The sequence below is a fragment of the Protopterus annectens genome, chromosome 1.part1, assembly GCF_019279795.1.
Source record: "Protopterus annectens isolate FY-2018-M chromosome 1.part1, PAN1.0, whole genome shotgun sequence".
Lineage (NCBI taxonomy): Eukaryota > Metazoa > Chordata > Ceratodontiformes > Protopteridae > Protopterus > Protopterus annectens.
In genome coordinates, this window is record NC_056726.1 from 1,616,107,281 (window position 1) to 1,616,121,324 (window position 14,044).

Sequence of the window (14,044 nt, forward strand, 5' to 3'; positions counted from 1 at the left end):
AACCTCCTGAACAAATAGTATCTTCAACTCATATTTTATTGACACCATTGGCAATATTATCTCTACCTTCTCCTGTCCTCTCCCAACCCCCTCTACTTCTCCTCTATCTCATAGCCCACCTCAAAATATCCCAAACTCTCCTTGTTCTACTCACCAGACCTCTCCACCCACTGTAACTATCCACTCAAATAGCACCTTTACAACTACCCATTCACCTTTAAAAATCTCTCCTATCCCTTCCTCATATATTAAAAAACTACTTCTACAATTAAAGCCCTGCACAAACTCTGCTGATAACATTCTTGCCAAATTTCTTAAACTCTCTGCAGACTCTGTGGCTTATCCCATAAGCATTCTGATTAATATATCTATCCAGGAATAATATATCCCTAGTCTATGGGAAAAAAAGCTATAATATTACCTCTCCATAAAGTTGGACCCTCAACCGACATCTATAACTTCCATCCTATTGCTATACTTTCCACTATCTCCAAAATCTTAGAAAAATGAATTCAGAACGACTTTTAGACTTCCTTCTACATCACAACATTCTCTCCCCCACACAGCATGGGTTCCAACCAGGACATCACACCTCCAATGCTCTCATTTCCTTCTTAGATATAGTCAACAAAGTCCAAGACACATGTAATATTGTATCAGCCCTTTCCCTAGACCTATCAAAAGCATTTGACACTATCTCCCACTCCATCCTCCTCTCTCAGCTCTCTAGTACAGGCCTATCTCATCACTTCCTTAACTGGTTCAGTAGCTACTCTCTAACAGACATCATGCTGTTAAACGGCAAAGCTCCATTTTCCCTTTCATTCACAAACCTACAGGGGTGCCTCAATGTTCTATCCTTGGCCCTCTTCTCTTTAACATATTTATCAATAATCTCCAAGTTATATCACAAGGCTCCCTAATCCAGTATGTAGATGACTCCACTATAGTCTGCTCAGCTAACAATGTTAACACTCTAAAACAAATTACCCAAGCTTCTTTTTTCTCAATAGAATCCTGGCTACACAAAAATCACGTCTCCCTAATCCCCAAAAGCCAAACTTATAATCTTCACTCCCAAAAGAAACTCACCCATTAATAAAGCTGATCTCAACATTTTCTCTCACAACTCCACCCAAATTGAGCTAGTTGCCCACACTAAACTGCTAGGAGTAATTATTAATGAAAATCTTAAATTCGATCACCACATACAAAACAATATTAATAAGACCCACAAAAAACTTAGGCTGCTGTATAGACATAAAACATTTCTCTCCCTCTCTTCCAAATAAGCACTAGCACTATCTTACCTTTTACCTTCACTAAAGTATGGGCCCCCCTTATTAACCAATCTGCAGTCTTCCATAATGGCCAAATTAGGCACCTGTGATAATAAAATTGCTACATTTACCACAGATAGCCACCACTCTACTCACCACTGTACTGCCTTAAAGCAACTGAAATGGCTTGAACTTCCCCACTATCTTCCCCTTCTCCAGCTTTCCACCACTCATAAACTGATCAATAAACCTTATGACTGTCCAGCTCTAATCTCCATATTCTCCCTGTATAATCCAGTCCATCCTCTTCAGTCTGAGCACCAATATCTGCTCCAAATACACAAGTCAAAACTCCCTACTGGCCAATTACTCTACTCATGGACAATCTCCAAAATCTGGAACCACCTCCCAGCTCCAGTCTATTTACAACCATCACCAACTATCTTCAAAGCTGCCCTCCACAGCCACCTGTCCTCTACATGGATATGTAATTGCTCAACTCCTTCTTCAACAGTTACTTAAATTTTAACTTACTTATAAAATATTAAAACTCTGTCTATGCCCAAATCCACCCCTATACGCCTCTTTAACTTTGTACCCCTTATTCTAAGTATGGTTTTCACAATGGTCACTTTATTCTATGTAAATACTAAGATTATGAAACTTTTATGCACTGCTTTTTCAGCAATTTATAAGTTTATGTATTTTGGCAGGTCGTACTTTTGTGTCATTGGTTCACTCTATGCTATGTAAGTGCTTTTCTATGTATTTTGGCAACTTGCATTTATGTGTCACTGTTACTGTTACTGTGAGCAATACTGAAATTTCTTGTCATCTCTACCTGTTACTGTGGAGCTTTTCTCCTTGGCCTCCGCTGAAAATGGGCTAGCATGGCCCAGTGGACTTTCACATTAAACAAGTGTCAATAAATAAATAAATAAATAAACAGATATAGTAGTCCACGAAAAGAAGACAAAAGTAGCATTAATCATTGAAATCGCTACACCCAGTGACTACATTGTCTTTTGTATAGAGATACACAAAGTTATAAAATATCAGGATTTGCTAGCAGAAACAAGAGCAATGTGAAAGAAAAATACCCAGAGAGTTACAGTAGTAGTAGGAACAATGGGTCTTATAAAAAATAATCTACAATCGTATTAAGATATGTTACCAGTACATGTAATTCCATACAAATTGCAGAAGGAGTCATTACTGGGTATATTACGGGTGCTGCAAACAGCACTTCTGGCTGACATCACAGATTACAACAATACTAATTTCATGAACTTTAACTGTACTTTGACTTAAAAATGGAGTCCACTCCCATCATGGTAATAGAAACCCAAAAGGTTTGGAGAAATTAAAGAGTGAACATTTCCAGTTGCTGCCTCTCTCCTAGGATCATGACAAGATGAGTACACCTGTTAGATACATACGTTGGTCAATATGCACTCATGTTTGCCCCATGAGTCTGTTTGCTGTCACTTTCCATCAATATGTTGACCACATATATGTTCCATGCAGTGCTGTAACAGTTCACCATTATTCTAGCAAACAGTATGTTAACATGACAATCCATCCTGCAGAAGTATATTGAGTACCTGTATGTCTCTGCATCCCCTCCTTTTTGCAAGGTGTACCATCATATCTCATCTTATAAACAAGGGAAATCATGCCCTGTATGACATTTCCAGTCCTATTCACAATCAGTGTTACCCTTCCAAGCTAGAAATGCCATTATCAAGCCACTGTGCTATGTTTCCATGGCCACATAACAACTTCATCTATGTTCATGTTGCTTCCATTTATAATTAGACTTGGGTGAGCCACATGGGTTCATTATCATTTGCCACATCTTTCTTCATAATAGTTATTTCAGAGTGTGTTGTCTTAATTCAGCAAACTACTGATTTCACAGATGATCACTTTATCACATGGAACCCCCCCCCCCTTATATTACACTAATCCAGGCTTCTTATTATGTTAATGAGGGCATATAATGCAGCTTTCTCTAAGTCACTCCATAATGCACTGTGCTATCAACACTAAAGGTCTCTAACTTGCTCATCCTACACTTATTCTTGAACTGGGGGCAAATTATGCAATGTGCGCAGCTCATTATAATGTGGCTCTGTACTATAGGGACTTTTCATAGAATCCATTGTTGTGCTATAATGTGCAACATGGAACATGGGTACAAGAAAGTGGTGCTACCATTTCATGCCTCAAGACAATCTGTGAGAGTGGACATAGATTCCTGATATGCTAGAAAAGGAGAGCTCCTGCATGGTATCCAGAGAAGAGCAAGGTGTTATTGTTCTTCCTTCAGAGAGACTTTCAAGTACCCCTTCTGACCAATATGTCAGCCATATGTATGAGTCTGATTTGAGCTTAACAGGATAGTGACTATATCTCTCAACTGTCAATTTTTTGGAGGAATATCCTTATTTTCAGACCTGATTTACATCTGCTTATGATGCATCTATTTTTAGATGTATGTTTCTATATTCAGGCTTGATTTATCCCTTCACACTATTTTCTCAATCCTTCTAATCAGTTGTGATTTTTGAAGCTCTTTAGAACACAGAAAACCACTGTACATGACCTAAATACTAGTAGCACAAGTCTAACATTACCCTTTTTCAGAAAAATAAATTACCTTGGGTGTAGAATTTTGCAATGCAGTTCATTAAAGTCTACAGATTTTACACTGTCTCTTTGCTAATGTGCTTATATTTTTTCCATCATTTTTGTCAGTCGCTGCTTTTTAATAAACATGTGTTTCTGAGCAGTATCCCACATTCCTCCATGAAGCAGGAAAAGTTATGTGCTATCTGGTATTTTAAAAAAGATGCTAATTAGAGCTCCAGTTTGTGTGCTGGATGTACACACTATTCAAGTGCCTTTGTACCTGTTTTCAATGTTTGCATTTTGAGAGGTATGAGGATGAGTGATGCCAATGGCATCACTGTTTCTGATGAGCAATGCAGGAATCATTACATTGGCTTGTGGGCATGCCAACATGAGCTACTCAGCTAGTGTGAAGCAGAGATTACGAAAAGAGAGATATTTACCGTAAGCATGTTTCCTATTTTAATAAGTCCGTACCTGTACTGATTTCTTAATTTGCATTAAAATGGACAAAGAGCAGCAAGCTAATACAAAGAAACATTTTAGAAAACAAGAGTATTTTTCCCAGCAGCATTGTGCATATGCCATATACACTACTGTACTGTACACTTGTAATATGTGACATATGTGTGTAATAATGTGCTATATTTTTTCCTTTGCCTTCCTTTTGCATTTCCTTTTATAGTGGTGGCAGAATAGGAGTTGTGATAATGTCAGTCTGTGCCAGCTTACAGCTCCATTGCAAGGTCATCAGTGGGCACCACACCCTATGCTCTTATCACTGCTGAAAGCAACTTGTAGAGCTTAGGCAGTGACATCCCTGGTCACTCTTTAGAAGAGGAACAGAGGTTCTTCTTGGAATAGTAGCTCATTAGGATTCCTTGAGATCCACAGGCTGTGGTAGCTTAGGCTGGTGTCATCTGTGGTATGCCAACACCTGGCATCCAACCTCACCCCCATGGAATTCCTCTTGTCATAGCTTCTTGAGTAAAGTAACATACAGGATTTAACCAGTGGTCCTTCAGAGATAGAGCCTGCATATGACATCATCCATGGCAGACATTTTGTGTGGCTTGCCCTCTGGGTCCATCTGGCATCCATCATGTACTGCCCTCTCCCAATCCATATGTTCCCCTACCATCAATGTAATTTCCTGTACATTGTTTGTTGTCCAGTCCTCCTCATCACCAGAGGGTCCACACTTTGTTTCTTTTTCATTAAATGTTGCTCCGCCTTTTGTTTCACTATCACCTAGTCTCTCTTTGTCTGCTTTTTTATTTATCTGTCTCTGCAGCCTTCCTTTCAACAGCTATTAATCCCACAACCTGCCTCACTATCTTGCCCAGCTAACCTTGATCTTCTTGCATACAAAACAGTGCCCATTACAATAACAGTCCCACCCCGCCATTCCTTATGGTTACTGCCGTGTATTTTCCTCAACTTGTTATTCTTCATTTTCTATCAACCTTATGAATTTTTTATTTGTTTATTTGCATTTGTTTACCGGGATGGTCCACTGGGCCAAAAAGTGCCCATTTTCAGTGGAGGCCCAGGGAGAAATGTTCCATAGTGATTTAGACAAACAACAATACATCTAGCGAACACAGTAAGAGCTGACAATGAAATAGGTTTTTAACAAAGTAATAAGGCAATGAGGCAATACAATTATAAATAAGATTAGCTACTGACTCTACTAGTATATGTAATTACAGCAAATGATTAATAATCAGGAGATAGATAGGTTTAAGGAGGTAGGTAGGATGGAAAAATAATAAAGTGGAGGTGGTAGTGGGAGAGGGGAAAGTCAAGTTATAGAGTGTGAGGAACTAGCACATAAGCAGTCCCCTCTATACCTTATATCTTATCTCCTCTCTATCATCCCAATTTACTTACTGAATTTGTTGATACTTTGCTGTGCTGTCCTTCACTGGGCTGCCTGCCACTGCATATGCAGCAGTAATGTGGTGTTTTGTTGTGCGTGTGTGTGAGCATGCATAGCCTTGGGGATATTATAGTTTCATTAAGTTCATAGGTGTTTACTAGGCTAATGGCCACAAGGGCCTTTTCAAGCCTAGCCATGCATCCCAAATCTCTGACAAGTTCTGATACCCTTCATAAGTGTAAGTATTGGCCTGGGAGATTCAGGCACACTTTCCAGCTTTTCCTTTGTATGTGGAAACTCTGATAACATGCATTTTGCTAGAAAGGATTTGCCATAGAACCTGCCTAGTGCTAATTGCCTTTCTAATGCAGATCCACTCAATTGATATTATTTATTTATTGTAAAATCTTTTTCTCAGTGTAAACAAATTTATACAAGCTCTGTTACGTAGCTATGAGCTGCATTATGCAATGGGATGTTTTCTATTTATTTTTGTGCAGAACTAAGGTGCTTGTCTATGAATTCAGACAATGTTATTAACCTTAGGCAGTGGAAAATATAATTACATGTCAAAGTACATGACTGATGTTGCTGTAAAAGAAAACAAAGATTGTACACAATATAACATTGCATAGATGACTCACTAACAGACTTTATCATCACTAAGATTTAATGTTTAAATACCAATACATCGCCAGAGAGAAACCCACTAATTAAAACAGGAATTGTAATTTGACACTATGAATGCTGAGGTAAACGTAAAGTAACTCTGGTGTATACTCTGATATTTAAGGGGTCACATTTTCACCCGCACATCGCATAAAATGCCTCACCACCAAACCCATAAATCAAATGAAAAAAAGAGAGTCAACACAGAACATGATTGTATTCAGAATGAAATATGCTTGTTATAAGGTATTCAATGAGTGGCTTATAATATAAACATTTGAGTGTATTTGTGGCAACTATAATTCCACACTTAGGATGCATACCATTTAGACTGGGAAGTTAAAATATTATACATCCCTCTCTCACTATCATCTAAGAAATACATTTAATTCAGTCAGTACTGGAAAGCATCATTCTCATATTCTGTCAACTTATACTCTGACACAGGACAGCCTCCATATCCCCTGATGACCACATAAGAGTCCTAAGTAAATTTAAGGAACTGCTTATTTCCAAAAATGCCTGTTTAATGGGAAATTTAACCTGCCATTTAGTAACCTGGGTCACCTATACCTCCAAACTTAAGTATGCCTAGAGATTCTTAGAGAATAAATAAAATTATTTGGCAAAGACAGTTTACACAATAACTAGACGACAAAATATTCTTTACCTAGTCTTAACTAATATAGCTATCACATGTACCACTACACTCAATTGTCTGGTTTCTCAATATATGGTTAAATCTGACCATAAACTTGTACCCTTCTCTTTGAAGATCTCTTAAACACTTACAATCAATAATTTTAAATTCATGGACTTGAAATGGACAAAACTCCTCAAACTCTATGATAAAATACTCAGATTTACTAGAAACATCATCAAAACTGACAACATCATATTCATAAACAAGAATTCTGTTCCCCATATAGATCATTGTCTTGACCTGGCAGTCCATGCTTTAATCATATATAATGGGTAGTTTTAGAACAAACCACCCTAGTAGTCCACCAGATTAAATAATCTCTAAAACAAGAGAAAAATAAGAAATAAATATCTTTAGGCATCTTAGTAAGGAACCAAAAGCTACTATATGGGCTAGTCAGACAAGTCATGAATGTAAATTAGTTTCCAAAGCCAATGATAATTATAAGTCCTTTTTAGTTACATTAGAAAATTAAGAAAAGACCCACTCAGATCCAGCAGGCATGGCAGATATATATTAACAGACAAATTTCATGCAAATTCTACCCTTGAAACAGCTACCTTAATTCGCCAAATTCTCTAAAATCAAAATTAGTATTTCCATTGAGCCCTGATAGTCTACGATTGAAAACAAATAAATGCTGTGAATGTGAATGTGATGAAGTGTCTGTAAATAGTATGGATAAAAGTGTGTAACATTTAAGAAATACAGTGAGATTTGTATAATTCCTCACTGTAAGTTTCATTTCCAATCAGTGGTGTTTGCATTCATGGTTTGTGCTTATGTACACCTTTCCACCGTTGTCCTCAGATTAAAGGCAGCATCTTGGGGGGTCTGATAATTTACCTGGATTCCTAATACACAATAAAAAAACTGACAAATTGGAAACTGTGTTGTATGGATATGGATAGTAAGATACAAGCAGGTAAAATGTTTTTAATTCCTTTAGTCCATACAAGAATCATACTTCCCTTCTATCTGGCACCATGCTTACATTATCTCCCCTCCACAAAGGTGGCAAAAATACTGATACCACCAACTTCAGGCCTATTGCCATCCTTTCCCTCTTTCTAAAATACAAGAGAAAACAATAAAAGCACAACTCATGGCACAACTAACACTAAGCAATCTCCTCTCCACTACCCAACATGGCTTCTGCCCTGGCCACAGCACCATGGCTGCCCTTCTTTCCTTTCTTGAAACAAAAAACCTCGAATGTGACTCAGGCAATTTCATATCCACACTAGTCTTAGATCTGTCAAAGGCCTTTGACACCATCTCACACACTCTACTTATATCCCAACTCTCCACCCTACACCTCTTTCCCACCATGACCACGACCTGGTTTTCCAGCTACTTGTTCAACTGCCAACAAGCTGCCCAGTGGAAAACTTCAACTTCCTCCTTCCTTCCCACACCCACGGGTGTCCCACAAGGTTCTGTTCTTGACCTTCTTCTCTTCAACCTATTCATTAACAACTTTCACCAATCCATCCCAAACTCATCTGTCATCCAATATTCAGATAACTCAACAATCATCTGCTCAGCCTTCTCCCCCTCCAAGCTCCTAGCAAAAACCCAACTAGCCTTCTCCAAAACAGAAACCGGGATGCAGTCTAACCATCTGGCACTAAATGCAAATAAAGCCAAACTAATCATTTTTCCCCTACCAAAAACTCCATTGAAAAATCCACATTCACCATACAGAGCCAAAACAACACCCTCCTTGAAATTGTTCCCAACACCAAGCTTCTTGGCATCATTACTGATGAAGAACTAAAATTTGACACCCACATCCACTCCACAATCAAGAAAATCCATCAAAAGTTAGGTCTCCTCTACAGGCACAACCACTTCCTAAGCCCCTCTACCCATCAGACTCTTGCATTCACCTTCCTACTCCTCTCCCTTATGTATGGTGCCCCTGTTCTTACCAATCTTCATCTTGGCCTTTGGTCCAAACTTGAATCCTGCTGCCACAAGATCTCCAAATTTGCAACCAATTCAAAAAGCTCATCTCACCACTCCCTCCTCACCCTCAAATAGCTTGAATTACCCACCTCCCTCAGTTACCTATAACTCACCATTGCCCACAAGCTCATCTTTAAATCTGCACTGCTCAGCTCTCACTACTTTCTTAAAACCTTATATTCCCAACCACTCACTCAGATCCAAAAAACAAAATCTTCTTCAGGTCCACAAACCTGCACGACCTTCTGGCCATCTACTGCTGTCCCACTCCCTAGCTAAACAGTGGAACTCTCTCCCTTCACACCTATGCGACCTACCTAACCATACAAATTTTAAATCTCAGCTACTCTCTCATCTTTCTTCCAAATGGGAATGCCCTTGCCATGCTCCAACTTAAACCCCTCCCCTCCTCATTCCACCTTGCACTAACTCTTTCAACTATCTCTACTATTACTTCATCCCACCCAAAACAATCTCTACCCTACTAAAAAACAATTTTCTCTCTAATATCTATTGTACTATACTCTCCAATCTCAAATATACTATCACCCTCCCCATGCATAATATTGCCAAACCTACTAATGGCTAGTAGTTATATATTTTGAAATGTTAAACCTACAACTGAGTTTATAACAAAAATATTCACTTTATGTAAATGTTGAAATTTCTATACTGAATTATGTATTTTCATTTTTGTAACATTGTGACAAGCCAATTGCAAATATCATGAAGCTTATCTGTAAATGTTTAATTAGCTGTTTGAACTCTGTCCTTTTGTATCATGTGAAATGTAACTTGCAATTATTGTGAAGCTTTTCTCCCTAGGCCTCCACTGAAAACAGACTCTTCTTGGCCCAGTGGACTTCCCCAGTCATCAGACTTAAATAAATAATAAATAGTCATACACACAGATCAGGCATATTTTTATCAACCAGATGAGACATTGTGGATAGCAATTAATAAAAAGCTGAATATATTTTATCTGAGAGGGGAAGGCAGTGAGAGTCAAGTGGGATAAGCTGATTCTTCCAAACGAACAAAGCTGATTGGGATTACCTTATTTGAAGGGGTATTTCAGAGCTACACACTTAAGGACTCTATACATAGCACAAGCCGAAACCTATAATTCAAAGTAAAAATGGATGATGATGACATGGGGGAAGCTCACAAAACAAGGATAGACTGGAATTTTGGATGCAGATCTTTAATAAGAATAACTAATCATACAGAACATTATATTCATAAAGTAGCAGAAAGTATTATAAGAATTAAGCCAACACGGGAATGGAGAAAGGAGAGTCTGCAGATAGGGATTACTGCAATTAGGGTACAGACAATAAGCAAGAGGGGGATGGAACTTATTAGAGAAAACTGGTAAAGGAACCAAGGTACTGAGAGCTAATAACTAGAAAATAAATATAATAGAATAGGAAGACACCAATAATCTATCTGGACTGCAGGTTAGAGATTGTCTTCCCTATCAAGGATTGATATCAGAGCATAGGCAATGAGAAACAAATATGGGGTCTTAAATGAAAGACTGGTACTGGTAAAGTTTTTAGCAGAATATAGAACAGAAGCTGCTGTTAAAAAAGGAATAATTAGTAGAGCATATAAAATATTGCATGATAATTACAAGAATCAATCAGAGGAGGTTAGGAAGGATTGGGAAGAGAGATTAGATAAGCAATTCACAAACAAACTGTGGGGGATATATGTATGTCTCCAAAATATGCAACACAATCTAGAAGATGTAGGATTTTTGCTTGGAAATGTTTACATAGGTATTTTTATACCCCAAGTAGACTCCAGAGAATGTTTTCCTCGGGTAGACTGCAAATGCTAGAGGAGTGATGGGGAAAAAAGAGGTAAATGGGAAAATCTTTTCTGGGAATATAATGAGTTGGCAGACTTTAAAGATTTCCTGCAACCCACTCTATCAGAGATACTGGGTGAGAAAATCGGTGTCGATAGGGAAATGATTTTTCTGAGCTATGATACTTAATTTAAATTGCCTTGCTGTGTCTAATTATGGTGGCTGCCAAAAAAGAAATTACTAGGGAATGGAAATCAAAGTCTAAACTAACTATACTAGAAGTAGTGACTATAGTAACAGAGAAAAAAGCAACTGGAATTGCCATCTTTAGAAAAGGGTTGGAGCAAATTACATAGAAAAATGGGAATTGTGGGAACAATACATACAGGGGAGGAATTAGGTTTAAAAGAAGGCAATATTTAAATGAGCTATGTAATGTTTGACTGACAATGATTGGGTAGATTATAACTGATGTATAATGTTTGCAACTACATTTATGTCAATATGGTTTGTGATGTATAATGCTTTCAACTAAGATTATGTCAATATGATTTGTTTTAATTTATATAAATGTATTATTGCCTGTGTCATAAGTGATATGTGTCTTGCTTAAAAATTGGCCTTGTGGACCCTTGCTTTAAAATCTTTAACCCAAACATAGCTACAGGAATTGTCCTGGAAGAGTGACAAACTGCAATGGTGATTACCACTGTTGTAGCAAAAATATCAAAGGATTAATGAGAACCAGACAAAGTTTGGCATCCATGAAAATAGATTGAAAGCTATGCTATACCCTGTACATTCCTAAAGCCTAAGACATGGTACCATAATAATAATAAAATGACCATATTCTCATGCAGTAAATCGGTAAACAATCAGTTCTAGAGAAGCAATGATTATATTAGACAGATATCTGAAAGATGTTGGGTCACACCAATAACTGACCTCCCTTCTAATTCAGAAGTCATACAATATATGCCTTTCCTGCCAAATAACTAGTTAGTCTCTTAACAGCTGCTCCCTCTATTACCCTATCTCTTCTAGTCAATTATTTCATCATAAACCTTCACTAAGTTTAATTTTTTCCATTTTATATTCTGTATAACAAAATTCCAATAGATTGTTCAAGTCCAGACCTTAATCTGAATTATTAATTGACAAAATAATCCACTGTTCATTTTACACACCCATGCACCTCATGTACAATCTACCAACTTTTTATGATCTCATTTAAACTGATTTGGAAGTTATCATTACTGTCTTAGTCCCTAAAATAGTAAACCCTATGATACTTAAACACTATGAGCCTATTTCCCCAAGCTTTTGTTCTAATTACCAGAATTGAAAAACTTACATATGGACACATTTCTAGTCTCCATTTATACTCCCTCATTGTTACTGGAGTAGAATGTGCATGTGTGAAGCAAGCAACACAGAATAAAGTAGTAAATTGTGAAGTTGTCAAACTGGATGGCTGGATACAGTTAAACAATTCATAAATTTAAGGGATTTAAAAACTATCTTTACAACTTTCACTTTCAATTATGTTTTAGCAACTTGCTCCTTCTATCACTGTCATATTCCATACTGGGGTTCTAAAATGTTCCATTCTAGGATTCATCTTGCTGTGTACTGCAAACTTAGGTTCTAATTTGGGGTAAAATGGGCCTCCCTAAATGTGTTTCCTGACTTTCTATATGCTGTGTGACTATGAAATGTAGCAGTTACAAAAAGTTATTGTCTTGTGTGTGTTTTGTGTACACCACAATGCAAAGGAAAACAATGGTGTTGAAGTATTGAATTGAGTTATGGCACAGGACAAAATAACTCCTATGTGTAGAATTGATTAAACAGGTAAACGTGACTCAATTTAGCAGCACTGATTAACCTAAGCCAGCTACAAGGCTGCAATTTGCATATATTAAAAATAATAAGGAGTTCATTACTGCACATGATGTACTCACTGAAAAGTATGCTTCTTTCCAAATGCAGTTAGCTCTTCCCCCTCCTATGGGCTAGTATAGAATTTCCTCAGGATTCATCAAGCTGTGTGCAGGAATAGTGTTATTCTTGCACTGAGCATTCGGTGGCAATCTAGGACACCTGAGTGCCCTGCATATTCATGAGGGTGCGCTGCTGTCTACACTAGATGGCTATGAAACAAGAACGAGTGTAGGGGCATATCTGAGCAATGCTCACACAGTACACATGCCCCCTGCACTCTAGAATTGCTGTACGGCAATTCCACAGCAGCTAACAGTTCCACGGTAGCCTTTCACTCATAAAATGTCCTCTAACACAAATTGATACATACTAGCAGCTTTCTCATTTTATAAGAGTAATGTTACATGTTTATTTTTTTCAATTTCCAATAAAGTTTAAGCATAGCTGAGCGGGTTTGCATGACGTGCAGCTATGCTCAGCCTAGCTTACACATCCCAATGAGCTAAGTAGAAATATAGAGCCAAAACACTCCAAAGTGAATTAATGTAGTGGCTAGACCTTTTGCTTTACATGTAGGCATTTATGGTTTGAGTCCCAATGCAGTCCATTCATTTTTATTTGTGAAAACAGCACTAAAAGTATATTTTGTCATCAATAGATAGTGAATAATATATATTTGTTAACCAGTGTAGTGTAGCAGGTCCAAATGTGAGATGCTAGTGTAGTACAGATGTGAAACCCCCATATTAACACAAGTGCCCCATATAGTATAGCCACAAAAGAATGTAATGTAATGAAAGCACACAGGGGGATGTTATAAAAGGAAAACACATATAATTTACCATTTATGAGGAATCAACCCCACATGCTGTTAGTCTTTAAAAGGAAAGCTGAACAATGCTAACTTGTGCTCAGCTATGCTTGGCCGGTATAAGCATTGCTTAAATGTAAATTCTAAGCAAGAATTAGTGTAGCTAAGAAGGTTTGTACACTGGTAAGCAGTGCTTAGCATCTACCCCTTTAAGCAATGCTTATCTTTGCTAAGCTGGTTTGCCTGGTACTTAGCCTAGCTGAGCATATTCAAAACTATCCAATCACAGCAAAGGGCAGAAAGTCAGCCCTATTTAAACCACACAGGAAATACA